The sequence below is a fragment of the Cryptomeria japonica genome, chromosome 3 (genome assembly GCF_030272615.1).
Source record: "Cryptomeria japonica chromosome 3, Sugi_1.0, whole genome shotgun sequence".
Taxonomy (NCBI): Eukaryota; Viridiplantae; Streptophyta; class Pinopsida; order Cupressales; family Cupressaceae; genus Cryptomeria; species Cryptomeria japonica.
This window is the reverse complement of record NC_081407.1, coordinates 511,935,617-511,963,112: the sequence shown is the minus strand read 5'-3', so window position 1 is coordinate 511,963,112 and position 27,496 is coordinate 511,935,617. Positions and strand designations below refer to the sequence as shown.

At 36.8% G+C, this 27,496-nt stretch overlaps 1 protein-coding gene across 4 annotated transcripts in view; it reads left to right on the top strand.

Annotated features, from left to right (window-relative positions):
- The first annotated feature begins 12,659 nt into the window (after positions 1-12,659).
- The window catches only part of LOC131044964 (uncharacterized), a 100,457-nt gene continuing 85,620 nt past the window's right edge, over positions 12,660-27,496 (top strand). For 2 of the 4 annotated variants that reach the window (XM_057978471.2, XM_057978475.2), the window contains exons 1-2: positions 12,660-13,115; positions 13,203-13,294. The gene's annotated coding sequence lies outside the window, so the exon portion shown is untranslated. The remainder of the gene's footprint in view (positions 13,116-13,202; positions 13,295-27,496) is intronic. The other 2 variants (XM_057978482.2, XM_057978464.2) reach the window with 1 other exon arrangement.

The following is a 27,496-nucleotide window of genomic DNA, read 5'->3' as shown; positions in this document are numbered from 1 at the left end:
AGCATCTTGGGAAATAACGAAGGAGGAAATAAAAATCTGTATGGATTTTGCTATTTCACGGGACTCATACTCCACCATATTAAATAGTTTGTGAAATAATGACTAAGGTTGCACTGTGGGTTGATGAAATCGCCATTTCGTGGGTCCTACAACTTATTATATTTAGTAGATTGTGAAATGGAGATAAAGAAAGCAAGCTTGTAAAGTATGTCACTATTTCATTAGTAAAGAAAACTAAGAACTTTAGAAGAGCATGATACAACCATAACTCAATAGAATATCGCTATATCACAAGGAGGACATAAATAACAAGAAATTATATTGCGATGAAGTGATAATAGTGTTAATTGGTTTCTCCATATCGCGGGGAAATAAAATAAAAGAAAAGGAAGTATAGCGATATAGCGACAAGTTTTGTCGCTATTTCATAGTAGTAAAATCAAATTAATAAAGCATATTTGTGATACAATGAAAACAATGAGTCGAGGCAAGTTGATAATGATGTCAGCCTTATTTTAAAAAGGGTGGTGAAGCTATTGATGGCACAAAGGAATTAAATGCAGAAAAGACCCAAAGGTCACCATTAATAGTCGATCTTTAGCTCAAAATTTTCATTCCAAGTTCGAGGATTGTGTGGGTTGAGCTCTATGATGAAAAGAAAAAAAGCTAGTATTGCGCACGATAAAAATCACAAGTAAGTACTCAGTTGCCTCCTCAAGCTACTAAATTTGTAGAAGTGTTTGAATTTCAAGTAAGGAACACAAAATAAAAATGCCTGAGAGAAAATGAGAAATTAGGGAGGGAGAAAGCTCTAAACATGATGAGGGTTCAGAAAAGAAACCTAGGGTAGTAAACCTAGCCAAAAGGCCTTTGCAGAAGTAACTGTTAGATGTATTGCCCGACTCGGCAGACATAGGAGTCAAAAATATGTTCAAGGATAAAATGGAGGGTTGTAGAGATGCTTCAATTCCTATTTCAGGGAGAGACTTGTTTTGGTAATTTTATAAGAATAAGGATGGAAAAATCCCTATGTTGAACCCTTAGACTTGTGATGCTGTAAAGTTGATTGTATCGAATGTCTTTGTGGATATTGAATTAATTTATCTATTGGTAGACAATTACCACCATGTCACTAGAACTATTAGGATTCCAAGTGGGAACCCTCTACTAGTGATTACAAAATTTGCCATTATTGACTGCTTATGCTCAATAAATAAGCCCTAACTAAAATCGACCTTGAGTAGTTTGAGATGAACTATAATAGGTTGCATAATACATTCAGGAAGGATGAACTCCCATCCTATAGGAGAAGGGGCATTGACAACAATCCTTTGATAATACAAAGCAGTGAGCCCTTCTTGGTTGAAGATTTCCTTAAATACTTCCAAAAAACTTACTTTTCCTTATGTCAGATACTAGGGCATGATACCAAAACTGAGATGCTTGTATCGCTATTGTACATGGAAACGAGGATACAAAATTATGAGGTGAACCTCAAATTTGATTTTGCCTCTGAGATTGAAAGGAAGATACATGAACAGTTGGTAGCCTGGAAAGATAACAAGAGCACTGACTTTCGTCATTACTCCTTGTTGTGTTATCTGATCCCGTTTCAAAACAAGCAATCCTTCATTCAAAGATTGAAATTGGGAGTAGTAGATGAAAACGACAATAGGCTACTAGTTCAATTCTCGTATTACATATGGGACAAAAGTTGCAAGAATGTAGACTACAAGGTTTTCCGTGATTCTTTTGTTGTTACTATCTTTGGTGTTTTTTATCATCTAGTTGAGAGATTGTCACTTGAAATAAGGAGGGTGTTGAGGCCATTGGTCTATGATACTGAAAAGGGTCATACTCATAATTTTGCATACTAGTTTATATGGATGAAAATACCATCATTCGGGTATATGGATGCCCCCAAACACCTCATTTATTGCCCATGTTTGTATCAAACATTCTTTCTTGGAATTCGTATGGAAAATGTTGTGGCTAGAGAAATAAGTGATTGCACCAAGGAGAAAGGGGACTTCCATGCCTCACCATGTCACATTTGTAGGTTTTTCCATTGGCACCAATATGTTAGAAAAGGTGCAGAATTACATCAAAACCAATTATTTGTTAAAATATGGCAAATAAAGAATCTGTGATCCTGAGAATCACATTGGTTTTGTTGTTAAGTTAGTTTCACATGAGGTACAAATAGAAGAGGACCTGATTAGAAATTGCACATCACTTGGAGAGATCATGCAAAGGAGGAAAAAATGGCACATTGTGCAAAGGATAGAAGAAGAAAAGAAGAAGAGCGATCCTACTTTCCTTGGATTCCACAATGAAGAAGTAAATGAATTGAGTTGTGTTTGAACTTTGAAAAGATAATGTTAAATCAATAGGTGGTGGATCTCCACTAAAGAGGCCACAATTCCTTTGAAAAAACCCCAAGGGGTTTTATTCATGATGTTTGAAATGATGAATCCACACAGGAGGTTTCTCCTATTCCCCCCACTATCAGAAAATAAAAGTTGAATGACCTAGACCCTCTCATCCCTTATTAGGAATCGGATGGGGAGGGTGACACATATGAAGCTGCTAATATATTAAGAGCTTCACGAGGAGACGAGATAGTAGAGCAGTCACAAGTTGACCCACCAAAATATGAAGAAGAGATACATGGCTATGAAGCCAAAGTAACAAAGGGAGATGAGCCTGTCAACACTATTGATGACAAGGTTGCAATGTCTATGAGGTTCCTAGATGATGATGAATTCATCCATACTCTAGAATTCAAAGATTTTTGGCTAAAATTGACAATGAAAGAATCTGAGGAAAGAAAGCAAATGAATCTCATGGGTGTAAATGAGTCTAAGAATGATGAAGTCGTTGCTCAAACTTTTAAAGAGATAAGATTTGATGATGTGCATATCACTCCCGAGGAAGCTAGGGAAGTTGTCTTAAAAAAAAGGTGCTAATTATTCTTGGAATGACTGTAAAACAGATGACTTTTATTGGATCAAGTCAGACAAAAAGAAGATCCCTTGTTAATAGCAGAATTTGATTCAAATGAAGGAGTGAGTGGTATGGGGTATAACCCCAATACTGAAGTATTAGTCGCATGGATGAGCTCTAAAAGCACCAATAAGCCAAAACTACTAGATTTGGTGAAGGAGACACAAGGGACGACAATTTTAAAAACCATGAAAGATACCTCTCCGTTAGAGGCGACCTCTTTGACGATGCATTCTGCAATGTTCACCAGAGATGCAGTAAAACACATGGAAGAAATGATAGCTAAGTTGGAAACATGTCAAAATGATATGAATGATGAGATAAACAGGTTGTGTGTTGAAAATGCCATGTTAAGGGAAAAGGCAAAGAAACAACCTAATAACCAAAGTAAGGCTATTGTTTTGGATAAACATGCCTCCTCCAAAGCAATAGACAAAACAAGAGACATCAAAGAATGATACGAAGAGAAGAAAAAGTATGTAAAGGAGATTCAAGACATGAGGGCAACCCATGAAGAAATCCTACAAAGAATGCGACAACAAATCTTGGGTACTTTTGAGCAAATTTTTTCACACAGGGTTAAACTTTTATTTGAAAAGTTGGAAGATATTAGTAAACATTATAAGGCTATTTTAAAAATGATAGAAACATTCATAGAAAACATGCATGAGTTGGAGAACTTATCAAAGAGATGGTAACCAACCAACCACATCTTGATTACCTTTTGCAGGGTCACATAAAGGGACCCATATGCCCCTCTAGCAATAAAAGAAACTGAAAAAATGATAGCGAAGATCATTGAGGAGATTCAATATATTCAGGGGGAAGAACAAAAGGTAAAGGCTAAGATCGACTCCTTTCACACTTTCCAACATTGGACTATACCATCTATAACATATAAAGATATAAACATTAAATATTTCAATGACTAGAAAAGCAAGTGTTGCCAAATGGTTCCAAGGATCATCTCTCACATGAAGGAAGTAAAGGATACAAGTGTTCAAGGGTTCAATTTGTTTCTGGACATGATTATCACCCTAGACATTGGATATTCTAAATTCATCACTAAGGTTAGGGCTATGACAGACAAGAAGTGGAAAGACCACCTCATTAACATGCCCGTTATTCAAAGTTATAAATGGCCCAGTGATTATGAGGTTTATCAGTGGGAGACCAAGTACTTGAAGATCTCAGAAGATTAAGAACAAAGGGGAGCTGATCGCTGAATGAGAATTCCGCCCAACTGAAAGTAGAACCTTTCCAGACCCAAGGGTCACTCGCGGGTTACTACTCACATTAAAAAGACAACGAGATTACTCACATTCATAGGTTATAATTAACATCATCTTCTATTTCCTTTATGTTGACATACTTGCTTAAGCAAGATTTCAAATGTTTTTTATTTAATTTTTTTTTAAATTATGCATTAGTGATGAAAAGATACATTGTAACGGTTTGAAGCTTGTTGCTTCTCCCCATTTTGTATATAAGGTTGAAACCAAGACTGATATAAGGACATAGAAGATATAGAAAATATATGGAGAATAGGAGAATACTGCACAAATTTTGTACCTCATTTCAATGGCAAAATATAATACAAGGATTTGAAGTTTCTGGCTCAGTTGTTTGCTAATTTTGAAGATAGAATATTGTGTGATTGTCTCTAATTTCTTTCTTTCTTACATATTTAAATCAAACTACTAAGGGTAATTTTAATTTATCAAACCAACTATTAGTGTTTTGTGCGATTTAATTGATTGGATTCTGTCAGGCGAAATTAAATTCCATTTGGTTAAATTACAGTGGTTCGAAAGAAGTAATTGGATTAAAAAGAAGAATCACATGATATCACATTCTTGCATGTTTATATAAGATATAAACACTGTAAATGGCAAGTAACTCGAATGATACTCATAAACTAGATTAAATGACTCTGCAACCCTGAATGAGGCACTGGTTACAATTATCTTAAACAATTTTTGTTGAAGTTTTTATTTTATTTTTTATTTTTAAGAGGAATAAGTAGGAGTAGGAGTAATAAGGTATAAAGAATTCACTCAAAGCATGCTACACCAGGTGAATCTGAAAATAGAGATCAGAACGAAATTAGTAATTTGCTATATGCGAGGTATATTCGCCTAGGTTTTGTAGAGCCTAAAGAGAAGAAGATATCTCTCATTTGGAGAATCTTGTTCATTGGCCAAGTCACTTAGCAAACCTGATCATAGAACCTAGCACACTCTTAGGGTTTTCCAATTTGTTGATTTGCGAACCAACAATTTCTATCACAACTTTTTACAAATAAAAATTAGTTTTTCTAGATATAGCTAATGGAGCAACAAATATAGATGAATACAAAATAAAAATCCCTCTAGATCAACTTAACTCTGAAAAAAATCAAAATAAAATAAACAAAACATACAATACATAACCTAAAGTTTTGTATTTTCCCCTTTCATGAATCACTTCATACTTGTACTAGTTGCAAAGCCCCATGAATAAGGTAAGCTCTATAATACATAACCTATGAATTTCATTAGTAAAGCTCATCGATTTGAGGTATAAGTTTTATAGAATTGTGAAACGCCATATTTGAAAGGTTAGAAAATATACCAAAAAAATGATATCATACAAGACCCATGTGTAACAGTAGGTTAATATTGAAAATTTACTTATATAATAAAGATAATATATTTTAGATAATTTTTTGTAAAGGATTTAATATTATCCATGATTTCATTTTTTCTATTTAATACAGAAGAATGAGGCTACAGTGATACCTTTTTGGCAGAGATAGGATTGAGAGATATTTATTCCACCAATGTTGTCTAGGGCAGGATCTAAGTTGCTTCATCCCTTACATCATACTACTTGGAGTTTGAATTTTGGTGAATGACTTAATCAAAGACCATATCATTACCCTCATCAATTGTGCTCAACCCATTGATATTAAAGTTCAGTCTCACAACTAAACTATGATATCATAAGCAACTTGACAAAAATAGAGATAAAAAAGGAAATAAGATGTAGACCAGACAATTTAATGGAACATACATAAAAGTGATCATCATCAAAAGAGTAATAATTAAAAGTAATCATCATTAAAAGAGTAATGAGTAGTGCTTCACTTATAACAAAATAAGAATACAAGAAGAAAGAGGAGAGTAATGAGTAGTGCTTCACTTATAACAAAATAGGAATACAAGAAGAAAGAGGACAACACTTCGAATGTCTGAAAACAAAATTGAAGGAAGCAAAGAACAAGATAATAGATGCCCCTAAGATATTGATTAAGCCTATGACAAAATAAGAAAATTAAACATATTAAAATTTAACCTACAAAGCCACATTGTGTCACATTTCATTGTTTGTCTCAAAGAGGTTGTAGCTACTACTGGTTCTACCTTCTAATTGAGCAAAGTAAGAGAATAAAATCACAAATAGAATCAAGTAGACAAAAAAGATCAAGTCTAAGAACTACTCCATCTCCATCAAATTCAAATCTCATTTTTTAACGTGGAACACAAGATACTTCCTTGTAAAGCCTCCAACTTTTTCTTAATGGATAACAAATCTAAGAAGTACTTGTATGCATATTGAAGAGAGTATTACAATCTTGCTTGATTACTGAAAAGAAGAAAAAAAAACTGAGAAAACATTATTCACATTAAAACCATTTTAAAAGATCATTGAATCAATTGTGCCAAATGAATGCAAGTATTCTTGGTTATTTATATAAAATTAAGTTGAACAGATGAAACTTACAAATTCGATAAAAAGAGTCTTCTCTGGCGTTTTTTACAATAAACTATAGCAATATGCATGAAAGCCTAGTAGGCTACTGTAAAAGCCAAATATATAAATTTCAAAATTTGAAAATAAAAACCAATTCTAAGCTACTTTTACATGAATATGCAACATTGGTAACAATGCAGATGAGAGTGAGAATAGAGTGGCTTCCATAAATCAACAAATATTACATTTTATACATCTTTTGCTTAGTTTTGACTGTTTTAAGGTTAACATAAAAATAATCCACAAAATATTCCATTATATGTTCCCCTTAAAAACTTCATTCTTGGATATTTACTTGAATATACCTTGTGCTTGCTAGGTTTGTTGAAGAGAAAATCAAGCTAAATAAAAACACTTCGTATTAAGTGATAGTAAAGGTTAATTTCATGAGACTGAAGCAAATTAAAATCACTTCTTGTTAGACACAATGCACCACTGAGAGGGGGAGGGGGTGAATAAGTGGTTCTCAAATCTTTTTCCCTTTTGCAATCCTATGTGAGCATATCAGTTGATATATTTAACTCAATGCAGACTTACCGGTTATGGAGGAAACTAACTTAAATGCAAACACACTCACAAGGGGACATCACATAACACTAACATATACAAGGAAAACCCAAGATGGGAAAAACCTCGGTGAGCAATGTTGCTGGAGTCTACTACTCCAATCCAACCTCACAATAAAACACAGTTACAAAGTTTAGGGCACCAACCCAAGGAGCACCAACCCCTGACTTTAGGGCACCAACCCAAGGAGCTACAACCCCTGCACCGAGCTACAACTCAGTGTTCACAATGTAAACATCAAATACATAAGTAGATATCTTGTTACAAGTGAATCTTGCAACCATTATATATATATATCTTACTCTGTCGGTGAGATACCTTCTCTGCTTCACCGACTCACTTCTCTGCTGCTTTTCACCTGCTGCTTCACTAGTGGTAAGCCCTACCAGTTTATCTCTCTTCTATACTGCTCTCACTGAATCTCCTCCTCACTGCTATGCTCTTCACCGATTCTACTCTCTGTCGGTTGTCTATTTATCTTCTCTGCAACCTCCTTCACTTCTGCTCTGTCGGTATGAACACTACCGATTCTTCTCTCCAATCGATTGAATGCTTCAACCAGGTTATCTCTCACTCCCACTCTCTTCACAGATGCTCGTTGAGCACTTGGCTGATTTGCTCTTACTTGCAGAAGTTTTTCACTTCGCAATCACACAATATTCTTCTATTGAGCAACAACAAATAATCTCTTTGGCCTTCACACTTATAGCCCAGACTTCCCGCCAAAACCCAATTCAAAATCTGGGCAGTTAGGGTTTCCTCACCATCCTTGAGGCAAACCAAATCCAATCAGATCTTATCGAATCTTGTCTTATCTAATCTTTCAGACTATGAATCTGCATGACTCCTCCACTTACGCATCTCCTAGATCACGCCTTTCATCTCTGGCGACTTTCTTTTTACCCTAATAGTTGATCTCTTGGTCAAACACGAAAGATCTGTCATGCTATTTCCTCCATCGCCTCGATCTTCTTGATTGCTCTTAGCTGACTCGTAGTTGTCTTCCAGACCTCGAGCCTCAAACCCCTACAATAGCTCTACAACATGTCCCGTGATTTGTGTGACCTTTCATTAAAGTCGACCAACACTGTCGATGTACATTCCATCTTTATCCAAACGCAGGTTCGCCACGTTGACTCCATGTGGCATCCATATCGACCAATTGCCAGCTTAGCACTTCATGTTAGTCCAGATAGGATCACCGACCAACCACTCTACCGGTTCCTCTTTCCTGTCGGTTTGCTAACCCTGTCGGTATTACATACTGTACCGATAACCTCATCATGTCTGCATTTTGCTGAATTGTGGGTGGAACACCTTGACCGGTCGTCAGACATGTCTTTCTTGAGCAAGCTCATTTGCTCATTTCCCCAAGGTGGAGTGTTGTCTGCATCTGCACCTTGCTCATATTATTGGTGGGCTTACATACCGATTATCACTCATGATGACACCAATCATCAACCTTCATTAGACTCCTTCATCGGTCATACCATTCTCCTCTGACTGTATCTGATCAGCCGGTTTGTCTGAATGACAAACACATCACTCTTCTTCAGCATGCCTTCTTTGTCGGTCCAGTGCATAACCCTGATCTCATGCACTTAAGGCATTCACTCAATTCACCGTTGGATCTAGTGTGATCCTTCAAGTACTTGCCTTTATCTCTTTACTCTTATCTCACCAAACTATAATGCACTCAATGCATATAGGAGATAAGCTCCACTTACTTGGTGGAGTAAAACCTTTTCATCTGCTCATGTGAGTTCCCTGTTTGTGCAGCATATCTTCAAACATGCACATGTGATCCGGTGTGGACACACTCATTGTTGGTCATTGCTTCTCAAGATGACTGCATTTTCATCTGGTGGGAGTCCTGTTGTTTTGTAACCTCACATCATACCAGTGACCTGTTCAATCTTCTCTTCCGGTGTGGATGTGATTCAGATAACATTCTGCCTCTTCATCACAACCAACCACTCAAACACCTCTCTATCTCATCATACAATTCAGGAACTAACTTGTGTACTAGTGACTCCTAAGTTCATCTCTTCTACTGGTGGTCATCCCATACCGGTTGACATCAATGCCAACACAATGCCAACATTTTCTAGAAAGTAAAATGAGTCAACCAAAAAAAATGTCAAAGTTAAGATTTTTACCTATAGCTTTGTCAAATTCACAAATATTTTACATGTAAAAGGAACTAAGACAACGAAAAAAACTAAAGAGCATAATACTTAAATTTCATTCTAAAAGACAATCACATGAATCTCTACTAAATTCATCAATTTGTGGAGTAAAGTGAAAAAGCCAACCAGAAACAATTCAAGATGTCAACAAGAAATCCATTCTCTAAGCCGCACTAAATTTTGTCCAAACTCACTAGACTCGGGAGTGAGAAAGAGATCTTTAGAAATTGGCTAGGACTAGGTTACAAACCCCAAAAGAACAAAAAAAAAAATAGTTAGATTTGAACTGTAGATAAGTTTTCTTGTCTGAATTATTTTGTATTCAATTAGTTGATGAGTATTAGGCATTTTAACTAGTTCTATTAAGGGGAAAATGATTTATGAGAAGCTTATTAATTATGTATGAAAAATAATGAAATATTTAATATTTTTTGTAGATTCTAAACACTCATAACTCATAGTAGAATGACACCAAGTACAATTCGTCCAACTATAGTAAAAAACCAAACTCCAACCAATATGGTACAAAATTATGAAACCCTACTTCTGTACATTATTCCAATTCTCAAAAAGATAATACCCTAACTTGCCCCAAATAAAACCTATAAGTAAATTAAAACTCTAACATCCATTTCTCAGAAAAATCCAAACTTTACGTCGTAACACACAAATTCCAAACCCAACTTATCTCAAACCCACAAGAAATGGCATCATGTCTATAATCAACAAAATCGTATTGTTGCACATAACCAATCTACAATGGTGAAACTTAAATTGTCATTCCACATATACTTCAAATTTATAAAATAAAAACCTCTTTTACCAAATTACACATTTTCATCAAATTCTAGTATGTTAAAGTCACTTAATTGACATAAAACATGACACAATAATTTGCTAAAACATCTCCCATTTAAGATAAGAAATAAATAAGGATAAAAACTTAGGTTATAACTCAAATCCTAACATCCATTCCCCTCAAAATTCAAACCCTAAAACAAAAATTAATAATACCCTTTCCAAACTCTACTTACCTAAGGCTTGGAAGACATAGCCATTTCATTGTGAGCATAATCAACGATTCCAGACTGCCTTTGTTGGGCCATTGTGCCTCAATAGGACTTGTAATCATAGAAGAAAGGCTTTTAGAGGGGTTCTTTTCAACAACTACATAAGCTTGTGGCAAAGGAGACGATAAAGCTAGATAATTATCTTCATTTGCATTTCCATCTTCTTTCATGTCTTCATCAAAGTCTATACAGTGATGGATCACTTACGTGGCAATAGATCCAACAATTGTTTGCTGATTGCAAAACATTATAAAATTATCACAAATTTTTCACTGCTCATTTTTATTAAGTACTGCATTTTTTCTTTTCCAGAAAAAAAACCAAAAACCCCAACAAAAATATCATCAACCAATAAAAAAAAAGTGAAAACCTCAAAATATTACTTTAATTAAAAATCAAAATTCTTGAAACTATAGTAAATGAGTTTTATTTTGCTGGCATAGTTTCCAAGACCAAACTAATTGAAAAAATAAGAGCACCAAAAATATCAGTCTTCGCCTATAGACATGGACTACTAATAAGCAACTTCAATCATAATTATTTTTCAGGAACTAATAAACAATAAAATACATTATAAAAGTATTTATAACTAGACATAGAAAATATGGATGTGACACATATTCACTTCAATAGAGTATATACATATAAAATGATAAATACATTGATATGTAGTATCCAATGTCTAATACCACTATAATTCAAAGCACAAAAAGATTTAGCTAAAGCTGCAAACTTTGATGCATAAGTTTCGCTATGATCAAACTTTCAAAATACCAATAGAAGCCTCTAAAACAAACCCATACTAAGTAAGCATTGTGGAATAATAGTGAGGAAAACTATAAATGTTTAAACTTTCAAAATACATGAGAAAAGTCTCTAGAACAAACTTCTATTTAGTAAGCTATATGGAATAACAACAATGAATAATATAAATTTCATTATTGAAATATGTATAGATGGTAATTTGAAGTATCTATGTTGTTGCTGTTATTAGTTTGGACATTAATTTATAATTGATTAACTAACAAATAAATGGAAAAAATATAAAGAGAGATAATTTTGATTCTAATTTTTTTTTAGATAATTCTAAACCTTGTAAATGATTATAAGTGGCAAAACAATTTTTTAAGTTGGTGAGATTTTTTTTACCTTAAGCCTAAATGCACCTCCTCAAAATTACAAACTAAAAAGTAGAGACTATTTTTTTATAGGAAATTATTCTATTTAATTTTGTAATAATTTTTTTGTCTCATAAGATCTCTCGCTCTTTAAGAGTACCTAAAGGCTTTTCATGAGGCCCCGCCCTTAGTGTATATGTTGATTTTGCCATAAAGACAAATAGAAGATATGAACATCCTTTCTTGATCTTGATATTACTCTCCAAACATTTTGATAATCCTTGTCTTAATTTTTTTTTAGATGGAAGGTTTTATATCAAACCAAGATTTGTTTAGCTACTTGATATGAGATCACGAGTTATAGAATGAACCTCTTCAGCTAAGAGCCAAAGATTGAAGGGTATCCATTTTACTGAATTTGTCCAAAATACGACCTTCATCTTATCATCCCTTGAAATGTTAGAACCTACAGTCAACAAGACTTATCTGAAACCATTCAACATTAAAATAAACTTCACATAGAACCTAAATAACCACCGTATGCCTATTAAACTTCTTATCTATTCCATTCTCTTGGAATTTTGCTTCTCTACTTTGCGTCGAATACTTTCTATTCCATTGTACTGAGAATTTACTTCTAAACATTGTGTCTAATGCCTTCTTCAGCGGGAAAAGTAGGTGAAAAAAGATGATAAAGCACGTCAATTGATGATATTTTACAGCGTAAAATAATGAAGTTGCAGCCCACGGCAATGCATGCCAAACGCTGATAATGGTTTGTAAAACTGTTGGCTATGTTTACTAACTTGGTAGGTCTGCCAACTTATCGTAATTAAAAATAAATTAAATAATGCGACCACCGATTTTCATCTTGTTAAGCTTGACAAACGGATCGCTTTCCGTATTTCTCAATATTTTATTTTGTTTCCTCTCTCTCATGTGCGACTCGCCTTCTAACCTATCAATTTCTTATCCCCGTTTGAGTAATGATAACTAGTAGGCGCCATTTCAATTTTACTGGCGGTAGGCCTATGTATTCATTCATCATAACCCTTCACTGCCCACTGACCCACTGCCCACTAAATTAAATAGTACACAAAATTTGCCAGGCAAGAGTTATTATCGTTAATGACATGGATTTGTCTTTCCCAGTAGTCTTTTTGGTGTGATGACACGTGTGAAGGCGCAGAAGTGGAGGGGCAATTGTTCGATCGAGGGAGCGCTGTGGCGTATAGCATTCTAGAATGATACATTCAATTCCGCTTTTAAAACATTTACAAACAATACAACGATTATCACAGAGCTCATCTTGTTGCCCGCCCTGCTCTTTCTCTTGCCATTTTAATCGAGTGAAGCGTGCTACTCTCAAGGTAAATACTTTAAAGATTAACCTTAAATCTATACACAAGTTGCCCTTTCTTCTGTCGGACAATTCAGTTGCCCTTTCTTTCTGTCAGATAATCCAGTTGTGTGAATTGCATATTGGGAACTTTGGCGGTTTTTACTAGTTCGCTATAGAAAAACAATTAGAAGGCAGATCTGTTTCCGGGTATGTTCTGTATTTCAAGAGGGCTACTTTATACGGGGGCAATTGTAATCAGATGAGGCTTGAAATTCTGTTTTATTTGCTCTACAACCAATTCGATTTTCTTCCATGTTAAAATTTACAGATAAATTTCATTGCATCCTCAGTTCGTTAGGCGTGGATGAGATGTTCTCTTGCCCCTGCAAACTAATTTAAATTCTCCTTAGCACTTCGTACACTGGTTTCTGGTTGACTTCTGTTAGAGAATTATAGTCAAGAGATCTCAAAGTTCAGTAAAACTCACATATACACCGAGAATATGCTAACATAGACAGACTTCTAATTGGGTTGAGAACGAGTCATCATAATGGAACTCCTTTGCACCACTTGGTATAATTTTGAAACTGTTGGTTTATGATACTATGAATTTCAATTGACACTGACAAAAACTATAAAACGGCTATAAAACTATATTCAAAGTTATTTGGAGAATCCAAAAGAGTGTAAGAAATTGGGTGAAGTGAAAATCCCCTGGTTATCAGCATGAGGGATCTCATACACCGACAGGGGTTCTAGCCAGACTGGATTTCTGTACCTTTTTCCTTTTATGTAACTTCACTGAATTCTATTATTTGGATCTTTAGAATTTGATTTTGAGCAGCATGAAAGGCTATTAATTTATTAATCTTAATCTTTAAAGTGGAAGGAAGAGGCAGTGACTCCAGCTAAAGGCCATTCAAGCAATTCTGTTTGAGGAAGCCAGAACTATAATTTTTGCACTGTTTTTGTTGTATTAGCTCCTCTTGATCTTGTCAAAGAACTTTACAGTTGATTGTTCAAGTTTAATCCATTTCAAAGATGTAAATTTGTACACGATACAGTTCATGTTTTAATAGATAATTTGCCAAATTTTGGTTTAGTAAGTCAGTATCTAATACGACTTAGCATTCCCAGAAAGATTTTTCTTTTGTTTGGCTCGCCATGGACATATTGTTATATACTTGTTTTGAATCCCCTTGTGATAATTTGTTACCATTTTATGTAGGGTGTAATAAAATTTTAACCTAATATAGTTGATGGAATAGTTTAACATAGCCATTAATCTCTCTAGTGGTCCAAATGGAAGTAAAATGTAACGAATATTTTGTAAAGATTAGAACGAGCAGAGAAAACGATAACAAAAACAGAAAAGGCAAACAACACACGATTAATCGTGGTTCGGTAAATTTGCCTACATCCACACTCACAGCAGGGAATAACTTCTATTAATCAATCACACTATACATGGGCTGCACACAGCCATTAAATAATCATATTCAGATATGAAATGAACAGTTGGAAGAATGCGAAGGGTCATGTGACCATTGGGTTTCACATTCCCAACAATAAATCTTAATCTTTAAAGTGGAAGGAAGAGGCAGTGACTCCAGCTAAAGGCCATTCAAGCAATTCTGTTTGAGGAAGCCAGAACTATAATTTTTGCACTGTTTTTGTTGTATTAGCTCCTCTTGATCTTGTCAAAGAACTTTACAGTTGATTGTTCAAGTTTAATCCATTTCAAAGATGTAAATTTGTACACGATACAGTTCATGTTTTAATAGATAATTTGTCAAATTTTGGTTTAGTAAGTCAGTATCTAATACGACTTAGCATTCCCAGAAAGATTTTTCTTTTGTTTGGCTCGCCATGGACATATTGTTATATACTTGTTTTGAATCCCCTTGTGATAATTTGTTACCATTTTATGTAGGGTGTAATAAAATTTTAACCTAATATAGTTGATGGAATAGTTTAACATAGCCATTAATCTCTCTAGTGGTCCAAATGGAAGTAAAATGTAACGAATATTTTGTAAAGATTAGAACGAGCAGAGAAAACGATAACAAAAACAGAAAAGGCAAACAACACACGATTAATCGTGGTTCGGTAAATTTGCCTACATCCACACTCACAGCAGGGAATAACTTCTATTAATCAATCACACTATACATGGGCTGCACACAGCCATTAAATAATCATATTCAGATATGAAATGAACAGTTGGAAGAGCACGAAGGGTCATGTGACCATTGGGTTTCACATTCCCAACAATCTCCCCTGTGAAGGCCAACTGGCACAGCCATGCACTGGCATTCCCTGCTTCCACATCTAAACTCACATTGCACCCAATTTGCAAGATTTTAACTTCGCGATCTTCTGCTCGCATAGACTTCGGATTAATCTTCTGCAAAGCACGTCAGATTGAATGACATTACAATTAACTTCTGCAGCTAATATATCGAAACCATTGAAAGGATCATTAACTGGTTCTAAAATGAACCCTTCATCCTGAAATGAATTCCGAAGATCATGGGTGCTCCCCCGTGATCGAAAAATGGAAGACATGTCATCTTTCTCAAACACCATGAGCAATGAGGCTGGCTCAATAAAACCAACAAAAAATTCTAGTTTTGGAACATAGTATTCCTGCCAAAATCGATTATATCTTCCCCTGCCGTTAGGTGTGCCAGGGCCCAGAAGTATGATTCGCTATCAGAATTCTCATGCCTACCAAAGGAATTATTACAAGCATACAGTAACGGCTTCAGATGCTCCAGCCACGTCACCAACGACTCTACAAGATCACTCAGCCAGAATATTACACAACTGCCAGCGGCCTCGATACATACCGATTCACCTGCTCGGTCCAACTCATCATCCATGGAAGGTGCTACGACAGATGAATGTTCACCATCCACTCCTTGACGAAACGAGCAGAGAAACGTATAGGTCAGAATTCTAACTCCCATCAAGGACAGCGCGGGTTTATCCAAATTATCCGTTACAGTATCTGTTTTGTACTGCAAACCGTCAGGGATTACACCACCTTGGCATTTGGCTAACTCATGAGTTCTCTTAAACCACTGGGACACATTCACAGGTACAGACTGGTGATTCGTGTGTGCAGAGGCTGAATACTCCCCATTCAAGCCACGACTTTTCACACCATATGCAAGCACCGTGCCATTTACAGCAACACCATTGTTTGCTTTGATATAGATACCTACCATATTGAAGCTTTTCACCATCTCGTTTATAAAATTTTGCACCAATTCATTATTCCCGTTGGGGTTTTCCGAGAAGTGTATGATTCCCCAACTGTTAATGTTTTTCTCCTGAAAAACATCGTTCCCACTAGTCATGTTCCATTGCCTCTTATCGCTGCTAGATGTCATCGGCTTGTGGTTACCCTGCACTAGCACAGGTGTGCGTGCTATCACGTTGGTCATTTCTTGGCTCACAATTTCGCTCTCATGGATGAAATCCATGTCTACAACCTCAAAGATCTGCGCCTCAACAAAATGCCCAATTCTAGCTCGTGATATGACGAGAATATTAACATATTTATCGATCCCGCAGATCACACCTGGATCGGTCAATCTGGTAACGCCAATGGCGGCTTCCTCAACCCCTGGTCGCATGGGGGTTTCCTCGGCCGCGACTACTGCTATAGCTCCTGTTGCTTCTACAATTCGGGCCTGTTCGGCATCGAAAAGGAAGACCCCTATTGCTTGTTTTATATTTTTAAAATTTCCTGTAGACTTTGACATCTTTTCAGAGATAGGATGCCAATTACACCTAAACAAACGTGGCCATTTCTCCTCTGGTAATGTTGCACCAAAAATTGTATTTACCTCCTGAAGCATAAACAGGGAAACACCTATGGAGTCTACCACCACCATGCCTCCCAAATGCGTATCACCAACCGTGTCTTGTCCTTTCTGTCTGCCGCGATTCTGCCGCAAGTATGCCTCTGCTCTCATAAGTGTGGTTGGCCCTTTCTGCACCCCCTCTGCAATGTTTCTGTGCTTTGCAAAGGCTTCACGATATCAAGAAGTTGGTCCTTGGTGAAACCCGCCAACATTTTCTGCGTGGTCTCTATCTCTCTCTCTATCGGTTCTTCTCCCAGGCTTTTCTCATCCTCCGAGAGCTCCATCACCACAATGCAGCTGCCATTGTTTTCTTCATACGCTGCCTCCTTGGTGAAGCCCTCTCCGCTGGGGTCAACTTGCATCTCCACCACAGCCTGAGGACAATTCAAAATAAGGCCTGAACTAGACCTGGTCTGGGTCAACACTCCTACCACCACATCACGAGGCCCATCATCCTCAATTTGGTCTGAGATTGGAGGCTCAACACGTTGTCTTCGTCGTGGTCTGCAATCAACATCATTATCTGTATCATGATCACGAAGCCTTTTGTTTACAGAAGTAGCTCCCCTTGCATAAATCATAAATTGATCAAAACTTCTTCCATCCTGCACTTCGTCATCCAATTCCATAGGATCATACTCTTCTATGAAATTGTCTACATAAAGGTCTTCTCTCTCTTCAGCCGCAACCTCTACTTGGGCATTCAACAAATTTTTCTCAACATCCTTTAGCTTGGCCTGAAGATGAGCTTCTCTCAAAGAGGCGTTTTGCAAATCTTCTTGAAGAGCAAATAACTTGGCTTGTGTATTGCTATGATGATCTTCTAAAGCTATTACGAGATTCTCCAGCTCAAGATGCCTATCAACCGGTATATCATCAAGGTTGCCTTTATTTACTTTTGCTCCATTTAAGATTTCCATCAGTTCTTTTTCTCTTAAATGTCTCGAAGTCTCAACCTCAAAAATTCTTGCCAAGGTATCTTCTATAAAATACAACTGATCCGTCTGTAAGAAATTTTCCTCCTTTAGCCGCATAATTTTCTCTTCTTGATATTTTTCGACATCGTATGTCTCATCATCTTCACTCGCCTCTACGTCCTCTTCTTCAGCCGAATCCTCCTCATCTTTCCACCCATCCGACCAATGTACATGGTGTTTCATTTCAGCTTCTTCTTCTTCCTCCATCTCTGCTCAAGCCAACATGGCTCTGATACCAATTGTAAAGATTAGAACGAGCAGAGAAAATGATAACAAAAACAGAAAAGGCAAACAACACACGATTTATCGTGGTTCGATAAATTTGCCTACATCCACACTCACAGCAGGGAATAAATTCTATTAATCAATCACACTATACATGGGCTGCACACAGCCATTATATAATCATATTCAGATATGAAATGAACAGTTGGAAGAACGCAAGGGGTCATGTGACCATTGGGCTTCACATTCCCAACATATTTCTCTTGTGGATCTATCTCGACAACGTTACTGTTTCTTTTCTCTTTTCCTATTTTTTGAAGTTCAAAGAGCTGGGGAAGTTTCTCAGCTTGGAAACACCGTTTCACATATCCGAGTTGTTTTTCATTCAATTTCTATCTCCAATTTTCTTTTGTTCATAAAATTGAGGGTTCTATTGGTGCACTTACCTGTAAAATATAAGATTCTTATGTTACACATTGCAAAAAGAGGACCAAGCGAAACCTACAACAATTTACAATACTATCAAAATGAAATGAAATTTTACCCCATTCCGAGAATACAAGCTGAAACAACCTAACTAGAGACGATAGAAAATATCTTCTTAAACCTGCCACTCTGACACAACATCAACTATAGGGAAACCTATTAGCACCAAATCGGTCACCTTCCTTTCCAAGAACACTCTTGGTTTCTTTCTCTTCATACCCACCGATCTTCACTCTAGGATCAAAATATGGGTGTTTCTTGGAATGAACCAGACCCTCCAAGGATAAGGACGACAACATGGATATGTCAGAGACATCCATATTACCCTCTCCCTATGAATGACCTAAAAATTATTCCGAGTGTGAGCTACTAACAATAAGCTTCCAATGCTCCCTTTTGGTTGTAAATTGTTTAAGTTTCTTTTCTCAAGGACAAGATATCCCCTTCCACACTCCCTGCCAGCCCTGCCTCCTGTCACAGGATCTCATCTGATTCTGATTCTCCCAAGGGAAGTAGCACCTGGGGAATCCGTAATGTCCCCTATTCGGATCTTCCTATATCTTGGCATAGAATCACGAATTTAGTAAATAAGGTTAAGTATATTAAAGAAATGTAAAATTACCGACTTTAAATCTTGATTTAGATCCTGCAACCAAGTTAGTTATCATTTCTAATATCCATGAAAGATTGGAAAAAATATAATCAATTATAAGGAGAATCCTAATCCTTACATCACCATTGCAAATTACATGATGTGGATGTGGGAATTCAATTAAGACTTTCCCGAACCTGTCCTTTCCAATCTAGCCCAAGAGCACGGAATGAACACCCAGTCATTCAGCCTCCTGGCCCCACCTAGGGGTTGGCGTACTTGATGGGGGACTTAGTGCTGCTGTAATGTCCCCATTTGGGATTTGCCTTAATTTTAGTCCTGAGACAACCATTCAGACTTAAAGTGAGAACTAGAATATAAAATTTACCCAAACTGATGACATTTCATTATTAATTTAAATTTTAAGAACAGTTCAAAGGATAGAACTTATCTTGATAAGTTTCTCCGATCTGTATACTTGAGATATATATATCTCAATTGCGATAGTGCTGCTTAACTGAAACTTCAGAATAGTGTCATAATAAGATAGATTCTCCACCTTCCAGGCCCCTTTTCATATACCTTCTATTTCTTAGAGACATGCTCTTTAGAGAAATGTCCTCCTATTAATTGTTTCTTGTGTCCTCTTCCTAACTGAGGCTTACTCAAACTACTCTTCCTTTTCTGATCGCTGCATCTGATATATTAAAACCTTTTATATTGCTACCTTTTAGTTATACATTCCTTAATGTCTCCCAATATCGATATGAAGGGCTACCGTCTCCAATATGCCTTTATAAATATTCAGATGTGTACGCTGATATCACTTACAGTGATACGTGGCTGTCCTTGATATGAAGTTATGTTCTTGCAACAATAGGTGATGGTGCTGTTTTCTGATATGTCTGTAGGAGCCTGCCACAGTGTGGTGCTTTCTCCGATTTAGATCTTATTTGATATGCAACCGATTATTGATATTTGGTCAATTCCTCAACTAGAGCGATCCAAAAGGATAAGAATAATAAAATGAGACTGATTTTCTCCCTTATTGCTGGCAACACTGCTTGTTGTATCTGATATATCTGATGGTGATATGTTACTAGCTCTGACCCGATATAGCAGATCTGAGTGAATACAAGACTGATAATGTACCAATCTGATTCTGGACTGGAAGTCGCTTGATTAGTCTAAGTTATCGCACACGATATACCTAAAGAGATTAATACAAACCATGATGCCCAATGGAATGATATCGAGTGCTTCTTTATACCTTACCATAGGATGCGTTGTCTCCAAGAGACGTGTCCACTGTCTACCTTAGTTCTGATTCGTTATGCCAAACAGTCACCTTGTTATCGCAGTTATGAATTCCATCTAAAGAATATTTCTCGTGCCTTTCCACAAATTATACGATAGTATTATAGTTGGTGCCATAATAATATCAACTCACAAATTAGTTTATCATCGATACTCTTTCTTCTATATGATGGCTGACGTAACACATTATATTGTCCCTTGCAAATTTAAGGAACCAAATCTGACACTTCTCTGACATCCTCTGTGGGTTGTCTGCTGAAGATTCGGTCTTATAATCGTATCACCTAAGGAGAAATGGAATTAGTTTTAAGATTTTCATTAAATATTTCATTGGTGAACAATTTCTTACAAGCTGAAGCAATCTGGTGGGTCCCAGATGCTGTCTCAGAAAAAATACAGAATTCTATTATTTAACCAAACAGGTTACAAGGCCCCTGACCTGCAGTTTGACGGGGCATGACAATTCTGCATAAGAACATTATTAGGCTTCATATATTAAACATACATATTAAGCACATTCCCCAATTGTTCTTTGTTATCTTTCTGGGTCAAAGATGGGGACATGACAGCTGCTGTATCCTTATCATGTATTTCATCCTTCACTCCATAATGGGATGGTTGGTTGGACACAAGCATTAAAGGAATCCTTGTTAATATAATTCATTAAGCATGTATTAGAATAATAGCTAGAATGGAAATATATATTAGTAGTAGTCCACCAAATTACTTATCATTCCTAAATAGTTATTAAATTGAAGACACGATAACAAATTGGCAAGATAAGTATTTCTATGTATTATGCATCATACCAAGCACCTATCAAAGTCTGCTGACTTTTTCCCTTATTAATTCTGAAATCAGATATTCTGTCTTGATTGATTGACTTTCTTTTTAAAATGATTCCATATTTAATATTGAATGCTTATTTTCTTCCTATTCCAGTCAGGTCTGATTTTGTGATTATAGATTTCATGTTTCTTCTTCTTATTTCCTGTTTCATTCTCTACCCTTCAAAATGAATTTCTTCTTCCTTTTATATCCTCCCATATGAGGGAGAACTCTTGAATATTTCTCCCCTTTGAAAGAGTCACAACTCCTCTTAAAAAACTAATTATATTTTAATTATTTCCTATCCTAGGAAATCGCTGCCTTTATTGGCCATTCCCTTTTAACTGTTGCCTTAATAAATTATTTTTAATTTACAACCTTTCAGTTGCTGCCCATAAAACTCTTAGTTTAACTATAATTAAATTCTTTTATTTGAGTATATACATTAATATCATATTTTATTTTATTATATATATTTTAATATTTTTAATTTATTATTAAATACCATAAAAAGGGACATTTCAGTCCACCCTACCCAAGATTGCTTGTCTTCAAGCAATGACTGTTTTAATCAATTCTTTTCAATGTGAGGGTCCCTAAACTAATCATTGGAGATTTGTAATCTTTAGATCCTCGTGATATAGTTTACTTCTGTAACTCCGATATTTCCTTAAGTTGCAAATTTGAACTAAAACTCACCACAACATAATCTAGACTTGGAGATTGACAAGGTTTATAATTTTTCTCTCTACCCTCATTTTGCATCACCGTGTAAATGCAAAGAACTGATTAGGTTGTCCCAACATTTGCACAATATCATAGATACCTCTTAATGTTAAATAAGAACTATATATTAAGATGAGGATTAGAAGCATGACACACATCTATGATCTTGAATGCAATATTCTCTTTATTGATGATAGACCATACATAGAATAGCTATCTAGGGTAAAATGGTAATACAAAGGAGAGATCTTATGATATGTTCAGTGAATCCTAATAGTTTGTGGGATAGCTGTACCTTAAGACAATTGTTTGAGAGAAGGGGTAATGTTACGAGTTTGACTGTTTGATTTTCATAAAGAAGCTTGACATAGTGACAGATCACTGTGTACAATCTGGTTCTGTACTTTATTAAGTTTCAATAATTGTTTTAATCTTGAACATGATCTTAGTGATGTTTCACTATGTGTCATAGTGGTAAGCAGATCTGGGAAATGATAAAGTACTGTTACACTTAGAAAACGGAAGAGCTTCCAGAACAAAGTATCATGTATGGATTATGACTGACAAGGGAACATATAATACCCTAAATAATGTTTACTTCACCATTATGCACGGTTCATGATTCTTGTACAGAGATGTCTAGGTTTCTTATCTCCATAAGTTGTGGGACGATTATGTTTAAGTCCACAGTTAGGAGATCTTATGACAATGGGTGAGATAAGTTTCTCAAAAATGTATAGAGGCTGTATCTTTTAGAGAACCTGAAAGATGTTTGATCTATGACTGAATTACCATCTGACTTTAGAGACTGAGATGTCTTGCTATGAAAAAGAGGTCCAGATGGCATATCGTGCTACAAGAGGTTTGATAATGCCCAATATGACAACAAATTTTTAAGCTTACTGAGCTATGCACTTGAACTTTGGCCAATAAGGATTCAATCAGGTGGATTTCAAAAGGAGGACTACTAATGCTTGTGATAGCATTATCACTTTATAGCATTTGTATTCTTACACAATTTTCCTTCCTATCCTTTGGTATAAACCCTATTGTCATTTTCAACAGTCCTATGTTGTTTAGTATATTACCCATGTTATTCGTGAGACTCACGTTTGCAGAAAAGAAGGGTCTTGTTAATTTTAAAACACGCTTCTTATTTTAATCTGAGTGCAAGAATATGGCTCTTGAAACATTCACGAGTACTCATTGAATAATCTTGTTGAAAACACATCAAACATGATGTGAAGCATATTTCAGACATAAGGCATACATTAGGAAGGTACACACACATGAAGTAATCACACTGAAAACATGAGACATGGGGTAAATTTACATAAAATATGAAGCATACATACAAGACACAAAGCATACATGGAGTAAGCATGCTAAAAGCACACCAGACATGAAGCAAACATATAAGTACGCATAAGATACAAAGCATATCCATGAACACACATGAAGCATGGGCATAATACCTGGAAGGCATGAAGCAATATACATGAATACATACAAGACATGAAGCATACATGTGATATACAAAGCATAAATACATGCAAGGCATGAAGTATACATGTAAGACATGAAGCATCCACACAAGGCATGAAGTAATTGATATAAGGCACGAAGTCATGTAAATAACTGTATGGCATGAAGCACACACTTGAATACACAAGGCATGAATCATACACATGTAAGGCATGAAGCATACATGTAATTGTACATAAGGCATGAAGTATTCACAAAAATACACATAAGGCCTGAAGCACATTTTGAAAGGCACACACACATAGGAATGCGATGTTGGCCCATTTGATTTTATTCCATGATTTACTTAAGAAGAGGGCTTGAATAGATAACCCTAATTGAATGTCGATTAAAGTTGGTTTGTCCCGTAGGCTGGCCGGATTAATGTTTTGATACCAATTGTAATGCCCCCTATTGGGATCTTCCTATGCTTTGCCATAGAATCACCAATTTAGTAAATAAGGAAGGAAGTATATTTAAGAAATGCAAAATTACCAACTTTAAATCTTGATTTAGATCCTGCAACCAAGTTAGTTATCATTTCTAATAACCATGATAAATTGGAAAATGTATAATCAATTATAAGAAGAATCCCAATCCTTACATCACCATTGCAAATTGCATGATGTGTGTCTGGGATTCAATAAGACTTTCCCTAACAACCAATCTACACTATGAAGTACCTCTGAAAATCATATAAGGCCCTGGGAGCCTGTCCTTTCCAATCAAGCCCAAAAGCATGGAATGAACACCCAGTCATTCAACCTTCTGGCCCCATGTAGGGGTTGGTGTACTTGATGGAAGACTCAGTGCTGCTGCCTCCTTGTCATGTATTTCATCCTTCATTCCATGATGGGCTGGTTGGTTGGATAAAAGCATTTAAATACTAGCAAGAACGGAAATATATATTAGAAGTAATTCATCAATTTACTTATCTTTCCTAAATATTTATTAAATTGATAAGTATTTCTATGTATTATGCATCATACCAAGCACCTATCAAAGTCTGCTGATTTTTTTCCTTATTAACTCTAAAATCAGATATTCTGTCTTGATAGATTGACTTTCTTTTCAAAATGATTCCTTATTTAATATTGAATGCTTATTTTATTCCTATTTCAGTCAGGTCTGATTTTCTGATTATAGATTTAATGTTTCCTCTTCTTATTTCCTGTTTCATTTGATGTCCTTCAAAATTAATTTCTTCTTCCTTTTATATCCTCCCATACAAGGGAGAAGTCATTACTCTTCGATATTTCTCCCCTTTGAGAGTCACTACTCTTCGTCTTAAAAAACTAATTATATTTTAATTATCTGCTATTCTAGGAAATCGCTGCCTTTATTGGTCATTCCCTTTTATCTGCTGCTTAATAAATTATTTTTAATTCACAACCTTTCAGCTGCAGCCCATAGAACTCTTAGCTTAATTTTAATTAAATTCTTTTATTTGAGTATATATATTAATATTTTACTTTATTACTATATATATATATATATATATTTTAAGCAAACTGCTACCTAGGGGTAGCTACCATATATTGAAAGAGGAAATGATTACATATTAGGTACAAAAGAGAGAATGGCAAGGTCCTTATAGCCTCTATGACCTCCTGAAATCTCTCAATTTGTGCAGATGAGAACAGGCTCTCGTTTACAGACATTACACTATCATATGTCTCCATATTGTTGCTACCAATGCTGTCACGCATCACCTTGATAGTGTCATATTTATGTCCATTCTCCAGCACCTCTTCCACAGTGAATGCATCCGCAACCAGTCCAGTCTGGGCTGTCGGATTCAGGTTCTCCAACGCTGCAAGTGCATTGTCCTTAAGTCCCAGCATCACCAATCTCCTAATTGCTCGTTCTACATCACCATGGTCACCCGTCGTCCATGCAATGTTGTGTATAAATTGTTCCAGAAGGGCAGCATTATGCGAGTGGTCGCCCAATAAAACTTGATCCCCTATCATCTTCTTAACAACATCCTCTTCGACATTGCCATCCATGACAAAGATGTCTTTCAGTTGATCTTCCACAGAGCTATGGTTGCAATTATAGTTGCAATTACGAATTGAGACATATTGGGAACCCATCGCTATGCCTTGCCTGAGAAATGAGTATCTCATCCTTATATCTCTGTGCTTAGTGAGTCACGTGGTCAAAGATGATTTGAGTGAATCTTGCTGTGACAGAGAAGTTCGATTGTCTCAGTTTCCGACCAACATATGAGCCACATCTAAATATTGGAATTAGTTCCTTATCTTGCCGTATTAGCATGGTAAGTCATTGTTTGCCCTCTCGGGTAAACGGTTAAATGCAGAAAGTAAATGCACAGAACATAATGGAAATATATTAAATAACCAGCCTCTATATTAATTCCACAGTCCATGTACAATAAGTGCTTATAACATTACATCTGACACGACTAACATGATCCTACTTCGAAGAAAAGGTACACAATATATAATACCCGAAGGGGTGCGACACAACCGTTGAGACTCCAACTACCTACCCGTCGGCTAACTAACTGACCATCGTAACTCATTATTACCGACGACAACATAAACATAACAACATAACATAATGATTATTCCCGGCAACATCATCCCCCCCAAGAAAAGAAGTCGACTCCGACGACTTAATACAAAATAGAGATGAACGGCAAAAACTATTGACGCCAGTTGGGCCCGGATCTTATACACTTCCTGCGTCCTCGCCTGAAAACCCTTTTCTGCTACCATCCGATGGTCAAGTGCGGATTTCACCAATATTGCTTCCTTTGCCATCACAGTCCTCCTGTGCCTAACCCAAACTTGTCTGCAAAACACGTTTTTCAGTCTCAGCTTCCACCAACTGCTACTCAAATGATACTGTCTCCCTAGCCAATTTGTCCTCGATAGCCACCCGTGCTACTCTCCCAACATCCAACTCCTGGGTACGCTGAACTAAGTCTCACGCGACTATTGCCTCCAACCTGGTGGTCAGCTCCTCCCGAGCCCTCTGTGCATCCACCAAGGCAACCTCACGTCCAGCCGAGACATACTCCGAGTTCCTCAAAGCGTACCTATCCTGCCTGGAGGTGGCCACAATCCGCTGGCACAAATGCTAGGAGACACCTCAAATCCTCCATCACACTCCCCAAAGGCCAAAAACTGAACTGAATAACTCCCTAGTGTCATACAATTGCGCGGACCTGCAATGCCTTCCCTCAAACTCTGTTTGTTCCCAACCTCCAAATCCGTCTCCCTCTACGGCTTATGGCTTCCCCGCCAATGCTTAGCTGCAGGCTTCTTTCTCACAGTACGGACAACCACAACACTTCCCGTGGTTTTCTGTAGCTCAAAATAAACTGGGGGTCTGGGGGCAACGCCCCCAGCGGAGTCGAGGGGCAGCGCCTCTCGCGGAGTCTGGGGCAGCGCCCCAGCGCCCCTCGCGGGGTCCTGGGGCAGTGCCCCAGCGCCCCCCGCGGGGTCCTGGGGCAGCGCCCCAGGTGCCGCCAACACCATTTTACAACCCTCAGAACCATACGAAAGTCCATGGCGCACAACATTTCTGTGATATTTTAAGATGCCAAAAACCCTTCTTTTCCACTCTGAATTTCCAGTGTCCTGGCTTCAAACTCCAACGAATCATTTTAAATCTGGTCGTCGTCATTTTTTTTTTTTTTTTAAATGTCCCCGATGGCACCCCGGCCATACAACCTCCCTGTACGGTCAACAATAGCACTGGCACCTCCGATCGTGCGGCCACCTTTCCAATCGTGCGGCTACCTTCCCGTGTGGCCTACACCCCTCCACCGTACGATGGACCATGACGACGGAGCGGCTGTGCGGGGGTTTATGCTGGGTGTGCGGTT